The 12293-nt window shown below is 47.7% G+C and overlaps 1 pseudogene; it reads left to right on the plus strand.

The window, feature by feature from the left end:
* The window catches only part of LOC118378142 (filamin-A-like), a 58732-nt pseudogene extending 47299 nt beyond the window's left edge, over positions 1 to 11433 (plus strand).
* Positions 11434 to 12293: the final 860 nt, after the last annotated feature.

Below are 12293 nucleotides of genomic sequence, written 5' to 3' on the forward strand. Positions count from 1 at the left end.
CCCTCCCTCCTAGCTTCCCCTCCTCCTCCTCCTACTTCCTCCCATCCTCCTCCTACTTCCCCTCCTCCTCTTCCTCTTCCCCCCCTCCTCCCTCCTACTTCCCCTCTCCTCCTCCTTCCTTCCTCCTCCTCCCTCCTACTTCCCTCTCCTCCTCTCCTCCTCCTTCCCCTCCTCCTCCCTCCTACTTCCCCTCCCCTCCTCCCTCCTACTCCCCTCCCCTCCTCCTCCTTCCCCTGCCCTCCTCCTCCCTCCTCTTCTTCCCTCCTCCTCCCTCCTACTTCCCTCTCCTCCTCCCTCCTACTTCCCTCCTCCCCCTCAGGCATTGGAAGGCCCCCTCAGATCAGCTCCTCCAACAAGAACAACTACCACCATACTACAGTCAACAACCCTCGGTACTGGTCTCTCTCCTCTCCTTTCCTCTCCTCTCCTCTCCTCTCCTCTCCTCTCCTCTCCACAAGAGGATTAGTGGCTATTTTGTGAATCATTAATGTGACTCCACATTTGACAAAATGGCCGTCGTGTGTCAATATATCGTCGGTCTGTTGCTTATGTTATGATGTAATTGTCTCAGTGTCAGCAGTTTCATCATCATCATCACCATCATCATCATCATCTTCCTCAGACTCTCATTGACCTCTACCCTCTAGGCAACAGACCAGCCAATGCGAACGAACGGTTTGGACGTTGTGGGACTCCGGCCGTTTGATCTGATCATCCCCTTCACCATCCAGAATGGAGAGATCACAGGTACACACACACACACACCCCTCTTCACACACACACACACACACACACACACACACACACACACACACACACACACACACACACACACACACACACACACACACACACACACACACACACACACACACACACACACACACACACACACACACACACACACACACAACAAAACGGGTTTAAGAAGCAGAGAGCAGACCGGATTTAGCCGTGTCCTCTGAATTTTTCAACGACTTCTAATAAAAGGAAAAACAAGGCCTGCCTGTCTAACCGGTGTCTTCGTCCCTAGGTGATGTGCGCATGCCGTCAGGTAAGACAGCCAAGCCAGACATCACAGACAATAAGGACGGACGTAACGGTTAAATACGCTCCGACTGAGGCCGGCCTGCACGAGATGGACATCAAATACGATGGGATACACACCCCTGGTACGAACAACACACACTACACACACATCCCTGGTACGAACAACACACACTACACACACACTACACCCTTGGTATTGATGAACAACACACACTACACACACACACACACCCCTGGTACGAACAACACACACTACACACACCCCTGGTACGAACAACACACACACACACACACCCTGGTACGGACAACACACACACTACACACACCCCTGGTGTCCTCTTAACAGACTAATAAAACACACACACACATCCCTGGTACGAACAACACACACTACACACACACACACACCCCTGGTACGATGGACAACACACACTACACACATCCTGGTACGAACAACACACACTACACACACCCCTGGTACGGACAACACACACTGCAGACAACACACACTGCACACACCCTGGTACAGACAACACACACTACACACATCCCTGGTACGAACAACACACTACACACACACATCCCTGGTACGAGACAACACACACTACACACACACACACACCCCTGGTACGAGACAACACACACTACACACACCCCTGGTGAGACAACACACTACACACACACACCCCTGGTACACAACACACACACTGGTGCAGACACACACACACCCCTGGTACAGACAACACACACTACACACACCCCTGGTACGAACAACACACACTACACACACACAGACACACACACCCCACCCAGACAACACACACTACACACACACATCCCTGGTACGACACACACACTACACACACACCCTGGTGCGGAACACACACTACACACACCCTGGTAACAGACAACACACACTACACACACACACACACACACCCCTGGTACGACAACACGCACTACACACACACACACCCCTGGTGCGAGACAACACACACTACACACACACCCTGGTACGACAACACACACTACACACACACACACCCTGGTGAGACACACACACTACACACACACATCCCTGGTACGAACACACACACACCCCTGCAGACACACACACACATCCCTGGTACGAACAACACACACTACACACACCCCTGGTACGAGCAAACACACACTACACACACACACTCCTGGTACGACACACACTACACACACCCTGGTACGACAACACACACACACACACACACACACACACACACCCTGGTACGAGACAACACACACTACACACACCCCTGGTACAGAACACACACTACACACACACACATCCTGGTGCAGAACACACACACTACACACACACCCCTGGTACTGGAACAACACACACTACACACACACACACCCTGGTACGAACACACACACTACACACACACCCCTGGTACGAACAACACACACTACACACACACCCCTGGTACGAACAACACACACTACACACACCCCTGGTACGAGACAACACACACTACACACCCCTGGTACGACAACACACACTACACACACACACCCCTGGTATGAACACACACACTACACACACATCCCTGGTACGACAACACACACTACACACACATCCCTGGTACGACAACACACAATACACACACCCCTGGTACGGACAACACACACTACACACACCCTGGTACAGACAACACACACTACACACACATCCTGGTACGACAACACACACTACACACACATCCCTGGTACGAACACACACTACACACACCCCTGGTACAGACAACACACACTACACACACCCTGGTACAGACAACACACACTACACACACCCCTGGTACGAACACACACTACACACACCCCTGGTATGAACAACACACACTACACACACCCCTGGTACGAACAACACACACACACACACCCCTGGTACGAACAACACACACTACACACACACCCCTGGTACGAACAACACACACTACACACACCCCTGGTACAGAACAACACACACTACACACACCCTGGTACGACAACACACACTACACACACATCCCTGGTACAGACAACACACACTACACACACATCCCTGGTACGAACAACACACACTACACACACACCCTGGTATGAACAACACACACTACACACACCCCTGGTATGAACAACACACACTACACACACCCCTGGTACGAACAAGAAAAACACTACACACACATCCCTGGTACGAACAACACACACTACACACATCCCTGGTACGAACAACACACACTACACACACCCTGGTACGAACACACACTACACACACACCCTGGTACAGAAACACACACTACACACATCCCTGGTACAGAACAACACACACTACACACCCCTGGTACGAACAACACACACTACACACACCCCTGGTACAGACAACACACACTACACACACCCCTGGTACGAACACACACTACACACACCCCTGGTACGAGACAACACACACTACACACACCCCTGGTACGAACAACACACACTACACACACCCCTGGTACGACACACACTACACACATCCCTGGTATGAACAACACTATACACACTAACATTAACAGTACACATAAACACACACACACTAACTGTGGGTAAGCCAGTTCACTCTCAAAATCAAATCAAATGTTATTGGTCACATACACATGGTTAGCAGATGTTATTGGTCCTCATACACATGGTTAGCAGGTGTTATTGGTCCTCATACACATGGTTAGCAGGTGTTATTGGTCCTCATACACATGGTTAGCAGGTGTTATTGGTCCTCATACACATGGTTAGCAGGTGTTATTGGTCCTCATACACATGGTTAGCAGGTGTTAATGGTCACATACACATGGTTAGCAGATGTTAATGTGAGTGTACGAAATGCTTTTGCTTCCAGTTCCAACAGTGCAGTAATATCTAACAATTTCACAACAACTACCTACTACACACAGATCTAAGTAAAGGAATAGAATAACAATATATAAATATATGGATGAGTAATGTCAGAGCGGCATAGACTAAGATACAGTAGTATAGAATACAGTGAGATGAGTAATGCATAGACTAAGATACAGTAGTATAGAATACAGTGTATACATATGAGATGAGTAATGCATAGACTGAGATACAGTAGTATAGAATACAGTGAGATGAGTAATGCATAGACTGAGATACAGTAGTATAGAATACAGTGTATACATATGAGATGAGTAATGCATAGACTGAGATACAGTAGTATAGAATACAGTGAGATGAGTAATGCATAGACTGAGATACAGTAGTATAGAATACAGTGTATACATATGAGATGAGTAATGCATAGACTGAGATACAGTAGTATAGAATACAGTGAGATGAGTAATGCATAGACTGAGATACAGTAGTATAGAATACAGTGAGATGAGTAATGCATAGACTGAGATACAGTAGTATAGAATACAGTGTATACATATGAGATGAGTAATGCATAGACTGAGATACAGTAGTATAGAATACAGTGAGATGAGTAATGCATAGACTGAGATACAGTAGTATAGAATACAGTGAGATGAGTAATGCATAGACTGAGATACAGTAGTATAGAATACAGTGAGATGAGTAATGCATAGACTGAGATACAGTAGTATAGAATACAGTGAGATGAGTAATGCATAGACTGAGATACAGTAAAATAGTATAGAATACAGTATATACAGTGGGGCAAAAAAGTATTTAGTCAGCCACCAATTGTGCAAGTTCTCCCACTTAAAAAGATGAGAGAGGCCTGTAATTTTCATCATAGGTACACTTCAACTATGACAGACAAAATGAGAAAAAAAATCCAGAAAATCACCTACATCCTACATTGTAGGATTTTTAATTAATTTATTTGCAAATTATGGTGGAAAATAAGTATTTAGTCAATAACAAAAGTTTATCTCAATACTTTGTTATATACCCTTTGTTGGCAATGACAGAGGTCAAAGGTTTTCTGTAAGTCTTCACAAGGTTTTCACACACTGTTGCTGGTATTTTGGCCCATTCCTTCGTGCAGATCTCCTCTCGAGCAGTGATGTTTTGGGGCTGTTGCTGGGCAACACAGACTTTCAACTCCCTGGCAAAGATTTTCTTTGGGGTTGAGATCTGGAGACTGGCTAGGCCACTCCAGGACCTTGAAATGCTTCTTGCGAAGCCACTCCTTCGTTGCCCAGGCGGTGTGTTTGGGATCATTGTCATGCTGAAAGACACAGCCATGTTTCATCTTCAATGCCCTTGCTGATTGAAGGAGGTTTTCACTCAAAATCTCACGATACATGGCCCCATTCATTCTTTCCTTTACATGGATCAGTCGTCCTGTCCCTTTGCAGAAAAACAGCCCCAAAGCATGATGTTTCCACCCCATGCTTCACCATAGGTATGGTGTTCTTTGGATGCAACTCAGCATTCTTTGTCCTCCAAACACGACAAGTTGAGTTTTTACCAAAAAGTTATATTTTGGTTTCATCTGACCATATGACATTCTCCCAATCTTCTTCTGGATCATCCAAATGCTCTCTAGCAAACTTCAGACGGGCCTGGACATGTACTGGCTTAAGCAGTGGGACACGTCTGGCACTGCAGGATTTGAGTCCCTGGCGGCGTAGTGTGTTACTGATGGTAGGCTTTGTTACTTTGGTCCCAGCTCTCTGCAGGTCATTCACTAGGTCCCTCCGTGTGGTTCTGGGATTTTTGCTCACCGTTCTTGTGATCATTTTGACCCCACTGGGTGAGATCTTGCGTGGAGCTCCAGATCGAGGGAGATTATCAGTGGTCTTGTATGTCTTCCATTTCCTAATAATTGCTCCCACAGTTGATTTCTTCAAACCAAGCTGCGTACCTATTGCAGATTCAGTCTTCCCAACCTGGTGCAGGTCTACAATTTTGTTTCTGGTGTCCTTTGACAGCTCTTTGGTCTTGGCCATAGTGAAGTTTGGAGTGTGACTGTTTGAGGTTGTGGACAGGTATCTTTCATACTGATAACAAGTTCAAACAGGTGCCATTAATACAGGTAACGAGTGGAGGGCAGAGGAGCCCCTTAAAGAAGAAGTTCCAGGTCTGTGAGAGCCAGAAATCTTGCTTGTTTGTAGGTGACCAAATACTTATTTTCCACCATAATTGAATACTTGTCAAATCAAGGTGGTTTTATTTTTCATTCATCTTCTACTTTGACATAATTTAGTATTTTGTGTAGATCTTTCACAAGAAATTGCAATTAAATCTGTTTTCATCCCACTTTGTAAAATAATAAAATGTGAAGAAATCCAAGGGGGTGAATACTTAAGATACTACAATACCAATTACACCACTCGCTCAATCATACCACTTTAGGGTCTATATTTTTGGAAAAGTGGAAGTTATTTCAGAATATTTAGGATTCTTAGCTTCTGCACCTGCATTGCCTGCTGTTTGGGGTTTTAGGCTGGGTTTCTGTACAGCACTTTGAGATATCAGCTGGTGTAAGAATACATTTGATTGATTGATTGATTACTTGGCCAAGAACCTCTCCTGTGACAGATAACAGTATTGGTCTGGATCTGGATTTGCTGCTTCTCTCTCACCCCTCCCCTCTCCTCCTATCTCTCTCTCCTCCTCTCTTTCTCTCTCCTCCTCTCTTTCTCTCTCCTCTCTTTCTCTCTCCTCTCTCCCCACTTTCTCCCCTCTCTCTCCTCTCTTCCCCTCTCTCCTCTCTCCTCTCTTCCCTCTCTCCCCACTCTCTCCACTCTCTATCCTCTGGTCCCCTATCTCTCCCCTCTCTCCCCACTCTCTCCCCTCTCTCTCCTCTCTCTCCTCTCCTCCCCTCTCTCCTCTCCTCACCTATCTCCTCTCTTCTCCTCTCTCCTCTCTTCCCTCTCTCCCCACTCTCTCCTCTGCTCCCCTCTCTCTCCCTTCTCTCTCCTCTCTCTCCCCTCTCTCCTCTCTCTCCTCCTCTCCCCTCTCTCCCCACTCTCTCTCCTCTCTCTCCCCTCTCTCCTCTCTCCTCTCTCTCCCTCTCTCCCCTCTCTCTCCTCTCTCCTCTCTCCCCACTCTCTCCCCTCTTTCTCCCATCTCTCTCTCTCTCTCTCTCTCTCTCTCTCTCTCTCTCTCTCTCTCTCTCTCTCTCTCTCTCTCTCTCCTCTCTCTCTCTCTCCTCTCTCTCTCTCACCCTCTCTCTCCCTCTCTCTCCTCTCTCCCCTCTCTCCCCTCTCTCTCCTCTCTTCCCCTCTCTCCTCTCTCCTCTCTTCCCTCTCTCCCCACTCTCTCCCCTCTCTCTCCTCTGCTCCACTCTCTCCCCACTCTCTCCCCTCTCTCTCCTCTCCTCACCTATCTCCTATCTTCTCCTCTCTCCTCTCTTCCCTCTCTCCCCACTCTCTCCCCCCTCTCTCCCTCTCCTCCCCTCTCTCTCCCCTCTCTCTCCCCTCTCTCCTCCTCTCCCCTCTCTCTCCCTCTCTCCCTCTCTCTCTCTCTCCTCTCTCCCCACTCTCTCCACTCTCTCTCCCCTCTCTCTCCTCTCTCCCTCTCTCTCTCCTCTCTCTCTCCTCTCTCTCTCCTCTCTCTCCCCTCTCTCTCTCTCTATCTCTCTCCCTCTCTCTGTCCCCCTCTCTCTCCTCTCTCTCTCTCTCTCCTCTCTCTCTCTCTCTCTCTCTCTCTCTCTCTCTCTCTCTCTCTCTCTCTCTCTATCTCTCTCTCTCTCTCTCTCCTCTCTCCCCCTCTCCTCTCTCCCCTCTCCCCTCTCTCTCTCTCTCTCTCTCTCTCTCTCCTCTCTCTCTCTCTCTCTCTCTCTCTCTCTATTTCTCTATCTCTCTCTCTCCTCTCTCCCCCTCTCCCTCTCTCCCCTCTCCCCTCTCCCCTCTCTCTCTCTCTCTCTCTCTCTCTCTCCTCTCTCTCCTCTCTCTCCTCTCTCCTCTCTCTCCTCTCTCTCCTCCCTCTCTCCCCTCTCTCCTCTCTCTCTCTCGCTCTCTCTCTCTCCCCCTCTCTCCCCCTCTCTCCCCTCTCTCTCCTCTCTCCCCCTCCCTCTGTTCTCTCTCGTCCTCTCTAACAGGTAGTCCACTCCAGTTCTATGTGGACTATGTGAACAGTGGGAAGGTCAGTGCGTACGGACCGGGCCTGATCCACGGGACCGTCAACAAACCTGCCATGTTCACCGTCAACACCAAGGATGCAGGAGAGGGTAGGACACACACAAGCACTCATGGGAAACCAGCCAATCAACACACACGTAACACACAATTAGTAGCAGTAAATTATAAATCAATCATAAGCACAATAAATATGAGCTGTGTTGGTTCACGAACAGAGCTGATGTGCATAATTTATATCTTGTATAACTTTTCTCTCTCTCCTGTGTGGGTAGGTGGTCTGTCGCTGGCCATGGACGGTCCATCTAAAGCTGACATCAGCTGTGTGGATAATCAGGATGGAACATGCTCTGTGTCCTACCTGCCTGTCCTACCTGGGGACTACAGCATCCTGGTCAAATACAATGACAAACACATCCCTGGCAGCCCCTTCTCAGCCCACATCACAGGTAACACACACATCCCAGGCAGCCCACATCACAGGTAACACATCCCACATCACAGGTAATCCCACACAGGTCCCAGGCATTCCCAGGCAGCCCCTTCTCAGCCCACATCACAGGTAACACACACATCCCAGGCAGCCCACATCACAGGTAACACACACATTCCTGGCAGCCCCTTCTCAGCCCACATCACAGGTAACACACACATTCCAGGCAGCCCACATCACAGGTAACACACACATCCCAGGCAACCCCTTCTCAGCCCACATCACAGGTAACACACACATCCCAGGCAACCCCTTCTCAGCCCACATCACAGGTAACACATCCTTTAAGGTGTATGTGAGAAATGAGGACATGAGAATGTGTGGATGTCATGGGTGTAAAAAGTAGCCTTGTGTGGACTCTAAAAAAAACATTTCAATGGACCCCCCTGCCCTGTCTGTCTCTCAGTGACGGCTCTGCTGCTGACATCCCATAATGATAATATTCTCTCTGTCTCTCTGTCTCCTAGGTGATGACTCTATGAGGATGTCCCATCTGAAGGTGGGCTCTGCTGCTGACATCCCATTGGACATTGGAGAGCTGGACCTGAGTCAGCTGACTGCTTCTCTGACCACGCCCTCAGGCCAGGAGGAACCCTGCCATCTCAAGATGCTCCGCAATGGACACGTCGGTCAGTGTGTGTGTATGTGTGTGTGTGTTGGGGGACATGGTGTGTGTTCCTCTGTTAAACAGAAACAGCCTGTCAACTGTCATTTGTCTGATTTAAAAGAGTCCAACTATAAAAATACAATAAAGTCTAAATACAATAAAGTCTAAATACAATAAAGTCTAAATACAATAAAGTCTAAATACAATAAAGTCTAAATACAATAAATTCTAAATACAATAAAGTCTACCGACAGATTGTGGTCCTCATTCTCAGAAGCTCCACTGATTAACTTTCCTGCTCCAGGCATCTCATTTGTTCCCATGGAGATTGGACAGCACCTGGTGAACATCACGAAAAACACACACCATATTCCCAGCAGCCCCATCACTGTGATGATCAGCCAATCAGGGATCGGCGACGCCAGCCGGGTGCGTGTGACTGGCCAGGGCCTCAGCGAGGCCAAAACCTTCGAACCCGCTGAGTTCATCATCGACACGCGCGAAGCAGGTTAGTGATGGTGTGTGTTTGGTGAGTTCATTGACACACACGAAGCAGGTCAGTGATAGTGTTTGGTGAGTTCATCGCTGGATAACATGAAAACTGCCTAACCAGATCTGCTAGGGGGAGTAAAATGGTCAGAGTGGGGTGTTCTCTCATTATATGTGTCTGGAAGTAGCTAGCCAATGTTAGCCAGTTAGCTTGGGTGCTTGACTGTTGTTGTGAGGTCAGAGCTTTCGGAACAACCCTACTTATTGACCAGAGCGTCCAGTGCACTCTCTGAACAAGAAACACTCTGAATTTATGAACAGACAATATGACAACACTGTTGCAGTCACCAACCTTCAGGAAAACAGACTGTAACAGCCTAACCAGCGCTCATAGTGCGAATAATGTTCAGTGAGCTGTTCTCTCTCTCTCTTAGATGCCTGGAAGTAGCTGGCAAGTTAGTACAGAATGGTAAACCCTTAATGAGATGGGTGGGGCTAAGGCTTAAGAGGGTGTGAACAATGCTGAATGGGTGGGGCTAAGGCTTAAGAGGGTGTAAACAATGCTGAATGGGTGGGGCTAAGGCTTAAGAGGGTGTGAACAATGCTGAATGGGTGGGGCTAAGGCTTAAGAGGGTGTGAACAATGCTGAATGGGTGGGGCTAAGGCTTAAGAGGGTGTAAACAATGCTGAATGGGTGGGGCTAAGGCTTAAGAGGGTGTGAACAATGCTGAATGGGTGGGGCTAAGGCTTTAGAGGGTGTAAACAATGCTGAATGGGTGGGGCTAAGGCTTAAGAGGGTGTAAACAATGCTGGGGCCCTCCAATAGTAGGAAGGTGTTCCTAATGCTGAATGGGTGTAGACAAGGGGCCCTCCAATAGTAGTACCAACTCAGTATTAGGAAGGTGTTCCTAGTGCTGAATGGGTGTAGACAAGGGGCCCTCCAATAGTAGTACCAACTCAGTGTCAGGGAGGTGTTCCTAGTGCTTATTATACTCAGTGTAAATGTATTATAAGAAAAAGAAAAGTAGGGTAGAATACATAAAGGTGGACATTAACAAGGCTATGGGGGTCTGAGTCTGTCCAACGAGGGCCCCAGTAAGGTGGACATTAACACTGTGTCTGTGTGTAGGCTATGGGGGTCTGAGTCTTAACAGGGCCCCTAAGGTGGACATTAACACTGTGTCTGTGTGTAGGCTATGGGGGTCTGAGTCTGTCCATCGAGGGCCCCAGTAAGGTGGACATTAACACTGTGTCTGTGTGTAGGCTATGGGGGTCTGAGTCTGTCCAACGAGGGCCCCAGTAAGGTGGACATTAACACTGTGTCTGTGTCTGTGTGTAGGCTATGGGGGTCTGAGTCTGTCCATAGAGGGCCCCAGTAAGGTGGACATTAACACTGAGGACCAGGAGGATGGCACCTGTAAGGTCACCTACTGCCCTACTGAACCAGGACACTACATCATCAACATCAAGTTCACTGACCAGCACGTACCAGGTAATATATAATAATATAGTACATAATAAAGTCGTCGATTCTTTTGAATAATATTATAAATTGTGTATCTGAACAATTTAAATAAGTGTGTGTGTTTGTGTAGGGAGTGCGTTTACCGTGAAGGTGACAGGAGAAGGGAGGATGAAGGAGAGCATCACCAGGAAGAAGAGGGCAGCGTCTGTTGCTAACATTGGCAGCCAGTGTGACCTCAGCCTCAAGGTCCCAGGTATGGGGATTCCAATTTACTGGATAGCAAAAACAGTGATGTTGGTATCATTTTCGGGTATCATGCTTCTTTTTATTTTTTATTTAACCAGGCAAGTCAGTTAAGAACAAATTCTTATTTTCAATGACGGCCTAGGAACAGTGGGTTAACTGCCTTGTTCAGGGGCAGAACGACAGATTTGTACCTTGTCAGCTCGGGGATTCGATTGCAACCTTTCAGTTACTAGTCCAACGCTCTAACCACTAGGCTATGCTGCTTCCCCGATGATGGGATGACAGAGCTCTGCTTAATGATGGGATGACAGAGCTCTGCTTAATGATGGGATGACAGAGCTCTGCTTAATGATGGGATGACAGAGCTCTGCTAAATGATGGGATGACAGAGCTCTGCTTAATGATGGGATGACAGAGCTCTGCTTAATGATGGGATGACAGAGCTCTGCTTAATGATGGGATGACAGAGCTCTGCTAAATGATGGGATGACAGAGCTCTGCTTAATGATGGGATGACAGAGCTCTGCTAAATGATGGGATGACAGGGCTCTGCTTAATGATGGGATGACAGAGCTCTGCTTAATGATGGGATGACAGAGCTCTGCTAAATGATGGGATGACAGAGCTCTGCTTAATGATGGGATGACAGAGCTCTGCTTAATGATGGGATGACAGAGCTCTGCTTAATGATGGGATGACAGAGCTCTGCTTAATGATGGGATGACAGAGCTCTGCTTAATGATTGGATGACAGAGCTCTGCTTAATGATTGGATGACAGAGCTTTGCTTAATGATGGGATGACAGAGCTCTGCTTAATGATTGGATGACAGAGCTCTGCTTAATGATTAAATACAGAAATAAAAAAA

The sequence above is a fragment of the Oncorhynchus keta genome, unplaced genomic scaffold (genome assembly GCF_023373465.1).
Source record: "Oncorhynchus keta strain PuntledgeMale-10-30-2019 unplaced genomic scaffold, Oket_V2 Un_contig_17659_pilon_pilon, whole genome shotgun sequence".
NCBI lineage: Eukaryota > Metazoa > Chordata > Actinopteri > Salmoniformes > Salmonidae > Oncorhynchus > Oncorhynchus keta.